At 44.5% G+C, this 14,904-nt stretch overlaps 1 long non-coding RNA gene across 1 annotated transcript in view; it reads right to left on the reverse strand.

Annotated features, from left to right (window-relative positions):
• Positions 1 to 9,488: 9,488 nt before the first annotated feature.
• The window catches only part of LOC137563101 (uncharacterized), a 34,821-nt gene continuing 29,405 nt past the window's right edge, over positions 9,489 to 14,904 (reverse strand). Inside the window, exon 2 of the long non-coding RNA XR_011030248.1 lies at positions 9,489 to 9,961. This is a non-coding gene — a long non-coding RNA (uncharacterized lncRNA). The remainder of the gene's footprint in view (positions 9,962 to 14,904) is intronic.

Consider the following 14,904-nt stretch of genomic DNA (forward strand, 5'->3'; position numbering starts at 1 on the left):
TAGCGATTTTTTACTGTGATTTTATTCAGACCCCGATAATCAATGTATGGCCGTAGGCCTCCGTCTTTTTTCTTTACAAAAAAGAAACCTGCTCCAGCAGGTGACCGGGAAGGGCGAATGAACCCTTTAGCCAAATTTTCACGGATGTACTCCTGCATGGCCAACTTTTCCGGCCCAGACAAATTGTAGAGATGACCTCTAGGGGGCATACAACCAGACCGGAGATCAATAGGACAATTGAAAGAGCGATGTGGAGGAAGTTTATCGGCTGATTTAGGACAAAACACATCTGAAAATTCAGTATACTGATCAGGAACTCCCTCCACGTAAATCTTGGTCTGGCCCAAGGTTACCTTCCCTAAACAATGATGAAAGCAATGGGACGACCAGCTCGTTAGTTGACCAGAGGCCCAATCAATCAGAGGGGAGTGACGTTGTAACCAGGGCATGCCAAGAATGATCGTGGAGGTAGTCATGTGTAACATAAAAAAATGCAAATTCTCCCTATGCAGCACCCCTATAGTGACTCCCACCTCTGGAGTCTGCGACAGAGGGCTGTTACCCTGCAGAGGGGAATCATCCACTGCCGTAACCTGGATAGGTGGTTTTACCGGGGTGAGCGGAATACCCAATTTTTTGGCAAATTCGTAATCCATAAAATTAGCCACTGAGCCCGAGTCAATGAAGGCCTCAGTGACTTCAAATTTATCTTCCCATGAAATAGTACAAGGAAGAAGCAACTGTTTATCATCTAGGGGTAAAAATTGCGCACCTAGGGTATTACCCCCAACTACTCCTAGGCAGTAGCGTTTCCCGATTTCTTAGGGCAATTCTGTACTCTATGACCCCCCCTCTGCACAATAAAGACAAAGTTGCTCTGATATCCTGCGTCTCCGCTCCACTTGAGACAACTTAGACCGACCAATCTGCATTGGCTCAGATGGAGGTGAAGCGGGAGGAGGTGGAGCCACAGGGGGCGCAGCGTGGGACACCATTCTCACATGGTTTCTACCCCGGGTCTGTCTCTGATAGCGCAGCCGGCGATCTATTCTGATGGCTGATGAAATGGCCTCATCGATTGACTTTAGTTCAGGCTGACTCAACATAAGATCGGCGACCTCATCTGACAACCCTGATAAAAAACAATCTAAAAGGGCAAATGTGTCCCACCTAGCTGAAACTGACCACCTCCTAAATTCAGCGGCATAATCTTCCACCTGACTCTTGCCTTGACGCAACATTTTGAGCTTCCACTCAGAAGTCGAGGCGATGTCTGGGTCATCGTAAATTATCGCCATAGCTTTAAAAAATTCCTCGACAGAGGTTAGGGCCGGGTGTTCGTCGGGCAGACTGTACGCCCAGGTCTGAGAATCACCTGATAACAAAGTTTTAATAAACGTAACCCTTTGGGTCATAGTTCCTGAAGAATTAGGTCTTAACTCAAAGTATTATAACACTCTACTCCTAAAATTTAGGAAGTCAGATCTGTGACCAGAAAACCTTTCGGGTACAGGCATACGTATGTCTGTGCTAGGAGGAGATCGCACTTCATCCACAGCTGTCTGGAGGGTTTGTATAGACCCGGACAAAACGTCAATTAATGCCGGTGACTACCCAGCACTTGGTTGATGTTATCCACTGAAGTGGTAAGTGTGCCCAGACGGCTGAGTGCGTCCATTTGTGTTTGGTCTGCCGTTCTGTAATGATCGGTGTAACACAGAGAGGATCTGATAATCGGTGATCTGCAGTATCACCGAGAATACAGATATATACCCGATTATTGATGATCTGCAGTATCACCGATAATCAGATATATCTCTAACCTCTGGACACCTGAGTAATAGGAGTGTTTGGTGCAACAGTAATACTTTGAGGAGAGCACCCGTATCGAGGGTTCGGGGCAGTAAGGGATACTGCCCAAGAGCAAGCGCCTTCCAATGGCCTGAGGCTCCCCAAGGGGAGGAGTCAGGCTGAGAGTGGGAAGGACAAGAGTGTGAGTGACACCAATGGTGGAGTGTCACTGACAGATCTGTGAACTATCTCTAAACAGAGGAGATAGTTCTCGAGGTCGGACAAGCCAGGTCGGTAACAGACAGACAGATGAGATACAGAGGAAAGAGACTGATACAGTGTCCTAAGGCAAGCAAGGTTCGGCAACGAAGTATCAGATATAGCGGAGTACCAAATCAGAGATCAGAAGAAAGGTCAGGAAAGCAGAAGGTCATAACAAATAATCAACCATGTCTAGTCTATAGGTGTGAGCTCCTAGATCATCAACACCCTGGAACTAGTCTGAAGAATAACAGGATGGTAAAGCTAATTCCTAAACTTGGGTGTGAGCTCCATAGTCATCAACACCCTGGAACTAGTCTGAAGTATAGCACAGAAAATACACAGTATTCCTAGTCTTGGGTGTGAGCTCCGTAATCATCAACACCCTGGAACTAGTCTGAAGTATAGCACAGAAAATACACAGTATTCCTAGTCTTGGGTGTGAGCTCCGTAATCATCAACACCCTGGAACTAGTCTGAAGTATAACACAGATAACACAGATTCTGACAATATGGTCTGAGTACTTCCATGTAGTGATCGCAACGGCAGACAACCAGAGAATGACCAGCACCCAGTATATATAGCAAAGCGCCCTCCAGCACCTCCCCTAAGTGCTGGACCAATGGGAAGAAGTAGAACCATCAGCTGACCGGCCTGGTCAGCTGACTCCCTTCTGGCTGTCATTTAAGCCTCTCAGCGCGCGCACGCGTCCTTCTGAACCTGTGTGGACTATCAGTCCCAGCCACACCAGTAAATTGTTGTAAAGCACCCGCCGCGCTGGACGCGGAATCCGCCGCACCGCTATCAAGGCATGCGGCGGTTTCTCCGCGTTCGGCCATACTACTAGATGTAGGCCTACGCGTGCCAACCGCCGCGTTGGACGTGGAATCAGCCGCCTTGTTCTGAGTACATGCGGCGACTTTTCCGCGTTTTCTCACACAGGAAAGGTTAGTGTTAGGAGTAGAGAGAGGATAGGTTAGTGTTAAGAGTGGAGATGAGAGAATCGAGATGTTAGTGTTAGGAGTGGAGAGGGAAGGGTCAGGTCTTGTTACAGTGGGGCCCTGGGTAAAATAAACCTGAGAGGGGCCCTGAACCCCCCATAATTTGTATTAGGTACCCATTATTTCTGACAAATTACACCCTGGGACTTCGGAGCCAGCTACCAGGCTTTTTCCCCCCAACTTTTTTGTGGGGTCCTGACAGATTTTTTTTAGCAGCGTAGAGACTTACCTGTCCCGCCGACATGCTCCTTCATTAGTCCATGCGTTCCCATCTTCATCCTCATGGGGGCGCCTCTCATCTGTGACCCAGCGCATGGTATGACATAAATCTTATGTAATTACATGTCTCCAGATCACTGAGTAGATGCTGCCAGCAGGGATGAAGACAGTAACACATGGACTAATGGAGGCATGCCAGTTGGGACAGGTGATTCGCTACACTGCCGTAAACTCTGCAGGGGCCCTGGGAACCAACATAAAGTTTGGGGGACACCTGGGGGGCTCCGGCAGTTTTTGGAACCTTGGGGAATTTGCCCAGTTTGCCCCTATGCGAGTTCCGGCCCTGGGAGAGAAGGTAGGTTAGTGTTACAATAGGAAGTGGTAGTTTGTAGAGATATTACATCTATACTATTTCAATTTATATCCTGTACCAAACTTCTGAACGACAATACTTAATGTATGCCTTTGGGGATCCTAGGTTCTTATCATCCCTCCTTCCGGTACACAGGGCTGCCCAGGGGCATAGCAATAGCCATAGCATCCATGGGGCCCTGGAGCATAGAGGACCCAGGTGGTACTTAATGTATTCACCATTAACTTTCTTGTGTTTCTCCACCCTCTGACTTTGTCTCAGTGCCCATGGACTCTGTGCAGTGTTGATTGCATGAGAATGCAAATTGCCCATTTAACTCATATCCATAGGGTAGAGGCGGGTGGCATTGCATAAGAGTGCCTACAACCAAGGGCCCAATTTAAGTTTTACAATGGGGCCCAATGATTTCTAACTTCGCCACCGGGGCTGCCCATCATACTAGGCTGCTCGCCATACAATCTTGCCCTGTACGCTCTCTAATATCTTCTTGACCATGATGATGGAGGGGCTGTAATGGAAGGAACTGATTCTGTGGACAGGTGTGCTTTATAGACTTGATGATTTGCGATCAGGAGTATCTTTAATTGATTGGTTGAAATCTGTGTGGCATATGGGCACATAACCAATCTATGGGAGACAGAATTCTGTCTGGGTTGTAGGGGAGAAATAATTATTTAACTCAATGACATGTATAACAATTTATAACTTTTACTAAAAATGTTGTTTCTGGATTTTTGGTTGATGTTCTTTCTTCATTAGAATGAAACTACCATAAAAAGTTCAAACTGTTAATTTCTTTATAAGTGTGCAAACTTAAAAAGTTTAGCAAGGGGTCAAATAATTATTTTCCTAATATTATTATTATTATTATTACTGTTGTTATTATTTTTATGTATTTTTACCTCTACTTATGTTCTCATATTTTCTGTGATTTTAAGGTTTTGGGGTTTTTTATGTCTTTTAATTACAACGTTTTCAAATAATTAGCCATCTCTGGGTTTGACAGTTGAGTTTGTAATTATCCTCTATAGTGCGTGGTGCTTTTTTGTGCGTGTGCACATGTGCCTGTTTTAGGGTTCTGCTAGCTGTCGTCCACATTTGCTAGTAATTGTCCATGTTTGGAGTAAAGCAGATATTACAGATGCACACTGTACAGACCAGAATACCAGCAGTAGAAAACTGTACCCTGAGGGTCAGAACATGCCTCATAAACTTAGCTTATTTTTAGATCTACTGAAAATGAACAATAGACATGCAATCACACAGCGCACATTGGGAATTGCTAAAATGTGTGTATTTTTCATGTGTAATTCTACAATGTCAAAAAGCATTTTTGAACACACAAAATAAAACATAATTCCAAGCAATTGTTTTTAAGCAAAATCTTATTAGTTACTCTGCCTCAGTGGTTTCCAACCTTTTTCAAAACCTAACACAGCTTTATAGCAAAGCAGCAGCAGCGGTGCATCATAGTTTATCTGCTTCCAGCAGTAGATGTTTAGTGCAGCTCCGCATCATTCAGCCTATCTGCTTGCGGCTCCCATCTCTGCATTTCATGCATCAGGAGCCACAAGGTGCAGGCTCTATGGGGGACATGCCTAAGCTGAACAGAGTGGTGAGTACTTGTCCTGCCACCAAAAGCAAGTAAGGTATGACGCTCCGCTTCTACTGCTCTCCATGCAAGCACAGGAGCAGGCCCCCTTAGCCCCTCCCTCGGGTGGGGGTCTGAGGGGCTATTGCTGCACGGCTGATTCTGTGCCATTACACCAGGTCCATAATATTGTAAAGCTGCCCATAAACGCGTCTGTCTTTCTGATTTGATCACTTTGATCTACTCTGCCTGTCATCTATTGCTTCAAACATGTCTGATCAATTCACTTTCATTCAATTTTGTGAAGCTTAAGTGAGAAATGTAGAATTACAAATTAGGCTGCATTCACATTGGCCTTTATATTGCGTTCCCTGTAACGGCAGGAATGCAACAGAATGGGAAAGCGGTGCTGCACGTTACCCGCATGTTGCATCAATTCCAGTCAAGCATACAGTCAATGGGCTCGATTCACCAAGCGGTGCAAAGTGTTAGCACCGTGGTGAAAAGGCCCTTATCACGCCTAAAGTCACTTTAGGCATGATAAGAAGAAACTCGCGCGAAGTTGCCGCGCGTACGCGCGTACGCGCGTAAGTGCGCGCGCAACACCCGACGCTTCGCGCGAAGCTCCCATTAAGCCCTATGGGACTTTGCGCACGGTAATTTCGCGCGAAGAGCAGGAAAAATCGGTGATAACTCAGTGGTGAAAAGGTCATCACGCCTAAAGTCTTTTAGGCGTGATAACTGGGTTATCACCGCTTTGTGAATCGAGCCCAATGTATGCTTCACTTTTACTGTTATCGCCCATGATTTGGGGTAACACAATGCATGCAGTGCATTACGATGCCACTTGCCGTTATACAGCAACGCATACACCACACTGTCGCTACAAGTGGCATATTGCCGGGCGGCAAGCTGTGTTACAAAGCAGTCATAATGCAGCACAGCAAGGCACCACTGTGAACATAGCCTAAGAAATTAGAGGAAATACAGTGAATATCCGGCACAGGTGGGGATTGCTGATGCCAGACATGTGTTCTTGTCAGTTGCTTGCCTTAAGCAACCGGCCAAAAATAGCACAACAATCCCCCTCTCCGTGCAGCAGAAACTACTTAACGATCCTCCGGGGCTAGGAGCCATCTACTACACTTCCTGTAGCTCCCAGCGGTGTTCTTAAAACCCCTGTGTAGGGCATCCAACGTGTCACCTGACCTGCAAGGGCGTAACAATAGACCCTGCAAGGGATGCAGCCGCAGGGAGGCCCAGAAGCCACAAAGGGCACCGTCCTGAGAGACTGACAACTCAGGGCAAGGAGTGAAAAAACTCTCTGCACAATTGTTCTAATTGCTGTATCTGCTCAGCCACTGATAACGAATCATACAAAGTTTTGTAGACAAAGATTTGTAGACAGTCCCTATTCAGTGTGCAGGGGGAGGGGGCCCCATCCAAAGTTTTTCAGGGGAGCCCAGTGATTTATAGTTGCGTCCCTGGTCAGGTGACACGCCAGAGGCCATGCATGGACGCCCGAAAGCCGCTAGGAGCTACAGGATGCGTAGCAGACGGAGGATCAGTAAGTATTTATGGGCATAAATAGTTTATGGGCATTTTGGGCTGTAGCTGAAAACCCCCAAAAGTTCTGTCCCTGTTGTCCCCCTCAGGCATGCCAATTAGTTGAGACTTCCGGTTGCCTAGGTTCCAGATAACAGGCACTTATTTTGGGCTTTCCTTTATTTCATCTACTTGTATCCTTTTTTTGTATTTACAGTAAAAATAAATAACATAAATAAGTAATATTCTTTGCCCAAGTATAAGTCACAAGGCGGCCTGTGTGCAATGTGTAAAATGTGTTAGCACAGAGATAAGTCGCACAAACAAAAGGGAGCACAAGCTAGTTCACACACACTAAGTACTGTGTTCCCTGCCTGTCACCTTGTGTATTTACCTTGTAACAAAATACATGTGGAGGTGAAAGGGTGAAAATAAGAGATTACATATACTGAAGAGTAACGATGATCCCAGCACAGGACAATACGGTACATTACAGATTAACATGATCTGTCAACACTCCTCTGACCCATGTGATTATGGCAGATCTATTAAGTGCCACCTACAATGCTCTCTTGCTCACCTTGGTACGACTTTGTATCCCCAGTCACAGCTGAGTCATAGGCAAATATTTTCCATGCCAGGCCGCTCTTTCTCTTTGGACCTTGTGTGTACTCACTGTGATAACAAGTGTTTTCTTAGTAAAAAGATGGACCCCATGGAGCCTTGCAAACATTTTTGTCATCCAACACTAGCTGCAGTACAAACACCTAGTCCACTGCATCAAATGGCCAACAATGACTTATCAGCTATGGGGACGTGACTCTATGGAGACTAAGTTTGCCAACCATTAGTATATTTATGATACAAAATGACCTTTGGATGTATTTATTTTTCTTTGAAAGCACCCAGACGTTTCTCGTTTTAAATGAATGGTGCAACCGATTCAAAAGCGTTTATTTTTTAACTCTAGAATATTATTGAATTAGTATACTTAATATATCTTGCAAGAATGAAAAAAATATATTGTCTCCACACGTACACTTACAATTAGGAGTATAACTATAGGGGGAGCAGCTGCTGCAACTGCAGGGGCCCAGTTATGTAAGGGGACCCAACTACTTAACACTCCTTCCTCCGATACAGGGGTCTAATGCTGGGAATACACGGCTCGATTCTGAGCCATTTAGATGGCTCAATAGATAATTTCCGACATGTCCGATTTCAGGCCTGTTTCGCTGCTCGATTCCGCATTGAAGACAATGCAAAAAGATAAGAAAAACGAGCGGAAGATAAGAGAATTGCCTGCGGAATCGAGCAGGGAATCGATCGAGCGGGAGAATCGAGCAGCAAAATTGAGCCGTGCATATCATCCAGATCTGTTGTTGTGGCAACACTTGTTGTGGGTGGTGTGGACCTGTTATATGACCCCTGACCCCGGGGCCCACAGGCAGTGGGAGTTACACTGGGCCCACAGGCAGTGGGGGTTACAAGGAGAAGCAAAGATAGGGATGTGAACATGGAGGGGGGGGGTGTTATCATTTTTGTGATTTATAGTTATGCCACTGCTCTGAGCTAAAACTTTCCTCTTTCATTGGAAACAGTGGGACTACCATGCTATGTAAAGTTAGTCCCGCCTCCTGATATATCTGTTTCACCACTATAACACTGTATCTTCTAGCCCAAAATAGCATAAAAGCAGACATGCCAAAAGGATAAAAGTAACTAAAAAGTTTAACATTAGTGGAGGCAGTGATGGACTTACCTCCTTCAAGCATACTTAAGATTATGCTGATGTTGTTTTCACCAAAGCAGTTTTATTTACATCCTCCAGAGTTCAATACAATGCATTTTGCAGGAATGACCGTGCTTCATCAGGCAACAGGACGGAGCATATATAATGCAGGTCTGAGACTGAGCCAAGCGCCTCTGAGCTCAGTCTCAGACCTGCATTGTACACTATATGCTCTGTCCTATTGCCTGATGAAGCAGGGTCATTCCTGTGAAACGCATTGCATGGTGAGGACTAGCATCCATCAGGCCCCTAGACTCTCCCCAGGCCCTAGGCAGCTGCCTAGAATTGCCAACACTTATGGTCCCCTGGCTTTTTTAGTTTGGTGGGGTTAGATTTGGTGGGGACTAGCATCCACCAGGCCCCTAGACTCTCTCCAGGCCCTAGGCAACTGCCTAGAATTGCCTTGTGGGTGATCTGCCTCTGCTTTCAATAAACAAACTTATACCTGTTAAAGATTTGTCCTTCTGTGCATCATGCCTGTTTTACACCCCATTAGCGGATCATTAAGCCTGCAGGTGAAGATTTCTTCAAGTCATCATATTCAGGCTATATGCAATCCATGTACAATCCCTTCCAGCAGACAGAGAAAGACAGAGAGGCTCCTATCAGTTTTTTAATGTGCTTCCTCTATTACTAAATCCCACCACTGCTCTGCAGTCTGTTTCTTTGCAATGAAACTCGGTTAGCAGAGTTTTTTTGAAATGGAGCTTGTGATGTAGAACCTGCTGCGTTAAATTATGATCCAAAGGCTTTGGGTGGTGACAATCAATCAGAATACCTGGGGTACTGTGTAATGTGTGTGCTCTCAGCAGCGTGAGCACACTGACCCAGGACATGGTCCCCCAGCAGGTTAAATAAATATGATACTATAGACAAGCAGGGAGGATCACATAGCTGCTTCAATCAGCTGTTGATAAAATACAATCTTGCTTTAATGCACGCTGAGCAAGTTATTTAACACTTACAAAACCTGCATCCCTTTTATTTCTCCCAGTGACAAAAAAAAAAAAATCTTTGAAAGAAATGCCCTTTCAAGTGATAGGGAAGAAATGGCTTTCAGTGCTTTGATGCTGGGTGCAATAGACATTTTAAATTAAGTCATACAAACTGCAAAAGTACATCTGGAAAGGGACATGGAGCTTCGCCAGAGCGGCAGGAAATCAGGCTACATGTTAAGAACTTAAGTGGTATCAAATTGAGGAAGGTCTCTTCCTGTACAATTCAGCAAGTCCCCACCATCCTGCGCTCGCCGCTTTGATCAGAAGAGGAAGACGACATCATCTAGAAAGCGCTTTGCCAAGTTGGAGATGCGGTATACATTTTTGATGGGCTGAGTCAGGTACATTTCCAGAGAAGCCACAGGATGGCCTAACACTACAAGAGAGAACTGGAAGAGAATTTATATTCACATTTATCTACCACGGCTCACTCTGATGTATACATCTAAAATATGTGAACTGCAAAGGTTGTGGAGGTGACATGGGCTTAAAGGACACCTGAAGTGAGAGGGATATGGAGGCTGCCATATTTATTTCCTTTTTTTTTTAAATGCACAGTGCCTGCATCTGATCCACTGCCTCTAAGGCCTGCTTCAGTGGCTTAGCAATAGAGAATGCAGAGGTTGCGACCACACCGGAGCCCTTGGGCCAGAGGGGTCCTCCCTCAACTGCAGTATTAGCTCTTTATTGGTCCTGTAGTGGTAATGATCACTACTATAGATGCTTTGAATAGTAGTACAGTAATCATTAACAAACTGTTCACTATCCCCTTCTTGCAACTCTAATGCTAGGTACACACTATGAGATTTTCTGGCAGATTTACTGTCAGATCGATTATTTCCAACATGTCCGATCTGATTTCCGATTGTTTCCTGTTCACTATTGGAAAACTATCGGAAAACAATAAGAAATCTATCGGAAATCAGATTGGACATGTTGGAAATAATTGATAATAATCTGCCAGAAAATCTCAAAGTGTGTACCTAGTATAATACCTTTGCAGTCATTGTGGCAGGTTTTGGTGTTCTCCAGGGGGGGTTGCACAATGTAAAACTTGCACTGGTACCCAGAGCTCCTAAGCTGCACCACTGGCCTGGTTCACACATAAATCTGCACATTTCCATTCCCGCCCAGTAATGTCCTGTCAGTTTTACCTGACTGGACCAGAAATGTACACCTTTTATGTGTGAAGCCACAGAAACACATATAAATGATGCCAATTGTCAAAAACTGACAGGACTGGACACCTTTTTATGTGTGATCCAAGCCTAATACTTTAAGCCATAGACCCTGAACAAGCATGCAGATCAGATGTCTCTGACTAATGGTTTGCCGCATGCTTGTTTCAGGTGTGTGATTCAAAACCTGCTGATGCATGAAATATCAGCAGGACCCCAGGCAACTGGCAAATCATCTCACGTCAGGTGTCCTTTAAAAACCTTGTGTATGAAATGTGAACTACAGAAAATGAGATTAAAAGTGGAGCAATAACCCATAGTAACAAAAATGATTCCCTTTACAAATTTGAATTATCAACTGACTACAGTAATTAAAATAAATTGTTGAGCTGAACAACTGTATCTATAGACCTAATCCTAAAAAAAGATTTCTTAGCTCTTTCTCACAGTGACACACAAGTTTTATAACCTCTGGTTAGCTATCAGTAAAGGTGGCGACACATGATACTATAAAATGATCCGATTTTACAGCAATTCGATAAAAACAATCGGATCTCCCGAAAAAATCGAAAGCTTTTTTTCATTCAACTGAAAATTCTGATCGGATTTCCCGTTTTCTTCGATTTTTATCGATCCAGAATGCCAGATATTTTTCTTCAATCTTTCTAAAGATTGTATGGTGTGTGTTAGATTGTCAATTTATTAATATATACACCCTAGCAATTTTGTCAGAGTTTCCAATCATTTTTATCGTAATTGGGGAAAAATTGAACATACGTGTGTGGTACATTGGTCATATATTTGAAATGTTACAATCAGTCAGAAAAATTGATTGCAATTCTTAAATTGAACAGATATTTAAAAAATTGTATGGTGTGTGGCATCCTTAAGAATTACATTACAGTAACACTCCAGAATTAAGGTACATACATACACACACTAGATAAAGGTCGGCTGAATCGGTCGATAATGACAGTTATGGCTAGTGTGTGTGCTGAGGCAGTCAGATGTCGTTTAACGGTCTGACATGTTAGATCCTTCATGATGGCCAAGCAGCCCCAATTACATTGTTTTCATTGTGCCCAGTGCCTGATTTCTGGAAATCCCACAAAGCCCTGGGCCCTGGGCGGATGCTACACATGGGGGTGGCTGAGCAAGGAAGAGGAGTGGCTTTATATGAAGGAGGAGTCTATAAATGGAAAATGGGGGCTCCAAATAGGCACAACACATGGAAAAAGGAAAAGACTGCACATAAAAGAGAAGAGAAGAAGGGGCAGCACATGAAATGGAAGGGGGCGGCTGCATGTACAAGGGGAGCCACAAGAAAGTTGGCCTAGATGTAGGAAAATAATACATTCAACCTAGATTGTACCTCTTACCATGGGAAGCCTCGTCAGAAGCTCTTGTCGGATATGTTCGGAGGGACCCTGCACACGAACAATGGTCTCATGGACAGATTGGGAAGCCTCTGGACTATTCCTCTACTGAGCTAAGAATCTATCTTTTGTTTTGTTTCTTCCTCACAGGTTCCTTTAAGAGCAAGTCCGACCAGCAGCTGCTGTAAAAGGTTTTTTACCTGAAATAGACACAGCTAAATGCTCTCCAGAGGCTGATTGTGAGGGAGGAATGGCGTCACACAGGGACACTTGTCTGCGGTGACCTGGGATCTTCATGCTGTGAGCTCAGCACTAGATAGTATATCTTATGGAGCAGATGAAACCAGAGTAAGGCCATGCCTGCCCCAGGGCCAACACATGCTTACTCTCTTTTACTGCCACTGCAACATAACTGTGACTTCATTCCCTATTCCATTAATATTTACTGCCTCTATTGAATTGCCCGTCACACAGTTCACTATACGTACAGCCACTATGAAACATTAATGGGACAGTGAACATTATAAAAGGCCTTACCACTAAACTGAGCAGGGTGCTGCAAGCATTTGTAGAGGACAATTCATTAGCATGTCCTATTAGCCACAGCACTTTTTCTTCATTAGATTGACAAGTGGTCTCCGTTACAAACAGAGAATCCTTTCCTTCTACACAAAAGACGTATTCTCAAGGTAACAGTTAGAAAATGACTCCGGGTATAAGATCTGGGAGATCTCCTGCCTTCATTATCAGTACCTAATCTCAATCTCCTACACATGATTTCCCCTGTGTGACACGTCCCTGCTCAGTCGAGAGATGACAAGTGCGTTGTCAGGGCTTGATTTTTGCATAGGCCACAAGGGCCTGGGCTTTGGGCACCGCAGCCCAAGAGGGTGGCTGGACATAAAAGAGGGGTGGATGAACTGAAAAGACAAGGATATAAACTGGATAAAGAGTCTGGAAATGGGGAGCAACACATGGTAAAGGGGTGCTGCTACCCAAGAGAGCTGTGCGTGAAAGAGAGATGCTGCTGTACATGGATAGTACACATGGAATTAGTGGGCTGTACATGCCAGGGGAAGGCGCTGCTGCACATGGAGGGAAAGTAACTAGAAGGTTGGCTTGGAGGCGCTAAAAGTATAAATCTGGCCTTGTGCATCATCCCAATACTCGAATACACTTAGGCCTTTAAGTGTGCCAGATACAAACACTGATGAGAATACAAGGCAGAAGTACCACCAAACAGGGCCGGTTCTAGACTTTTTGCTGCCTGAGGCAAACTTGTGAAGATGAGGGTGAGCCGGTATTCAGCTCACCAGTGACAAAGGCATACACAGGCTAAAGGTGGCCACACATGATACAATAAAATGATCCGATTTTACTGCAATTCGATAAATATAGACGGATCTCCCGAAAAAATCAAAAGCTTTTTTTTCATTTGATTGAAAAATCCGATCGGATTTCCCAATTTTTTTCTATTTTTATTGATCTGGAATGCTGGAAATTTTTCTTCAATTTTTCTAAAGATTGTATGGTGTGTTAGATTTCCAGTTTATTAATATACATCCTAGCAATTTTCTCAGAGATTCCAATCATTTTTATCATAATTGGGGACAAATTGAACATGTGTGTGGTACATTGGTCAGATTTTTGAAATGTTACAATCTGTCTGAAAAATTAGTTGCAATTCTTGAATTGAACAGATATTTAAAAAAAAATTGTATGGTGTGTGGCCACCTTTAGGCAGAGGTGTATTTCAGTAAATATTTATTGAGTTGTGTTTTTGGTTTTGTGTCCATTCATGTTTTATAGGTTTTGTTCTTTGAACACAGCGATTTTATGTGCAACTGATGCATGGTTCATTTTGTGCACTAATTAAATGTACCTGTATATATGTTTTGAATTTGAAAAAATATATATATTTTTTTTTCAACTACGAAGAGTTCAGACTCTGAAAGGTTTGGTGAATGCATATATGAAGCCTGCGGGGTTCCGTACCGTCAACAAGGTTAAAGAGAACTCGAGGTGGTTTCTAAGAATGATAACCGCACACAGAGGCTGGGTCTGCTTATATTGCCCAGCCTCTGTTGCTATCTCAATCCCCCCTAAGTTCCCCCTGCACTCTGCTATGTCCCATAAATCACAGCCGCGCTGTCAACACGCAGCGTGTTGCGGCAGGCTGTGTTTACCTATGTAGTGTCACTCTCGCAGCTCCCCCGCCTCCTCCATAGCTCCGGTTCCCGCCTGCTTCCCTTCCCTCCCCTCTGATTGGAGGGAAGGGATGCGGACAGGGACCGGCGCTATGCAAGAGGCGGGGGGAGCAGCGAGAGTGACACTACATAGGTAAACACAGCCCGATGCGTGTCGTCTGCGCGGTTGTGATTTATGGGGGCATAGCAGAGCGCAGGGGGAACTTAGGGGGGATTGAGATAGCAACAGAGGCTGGGCAATATAAGCAGACCCAGCCTCTGTGTGCGGATATCATTCTTAGAAACCACCTCGGGTTCTCTTTAAGAACCAATGCTCTGACCGGATACTAACATGTTACAACATTGATCCTAAAGTTAAATACTCACCTAACAATGGATCAGGGAACCTCACAGCGACACCTTCTGACGGAAGAGGATCTCAGATCCATCCCCCTACCCGCGGGAACGTACAACGTCACATGACGTCACACAACGGGCAAGAAGGAGAGGTCAAACAATCGTGGTACTTTGCATGGTAGTCATCGGGACTCTTAAAGATACAATCCATTGGACAGTTGTTAGCCCCGCGCAT

This window comes from Hyperolius riggenbachi, chromosome 3, assembly GCF_040937935.1.
Source record: "Hyperolius riggenbachi isolate aHypRig1 chromosome 3, aHypRig1.pri, whole genome shotgun sequence".
Taxonomy (NCBI): Eukaryota; Metazoa; Chordata; class Amphibia; order Anura; family Hyperoliidae; genus Hyperolius; species Hyperolius riggenbachi.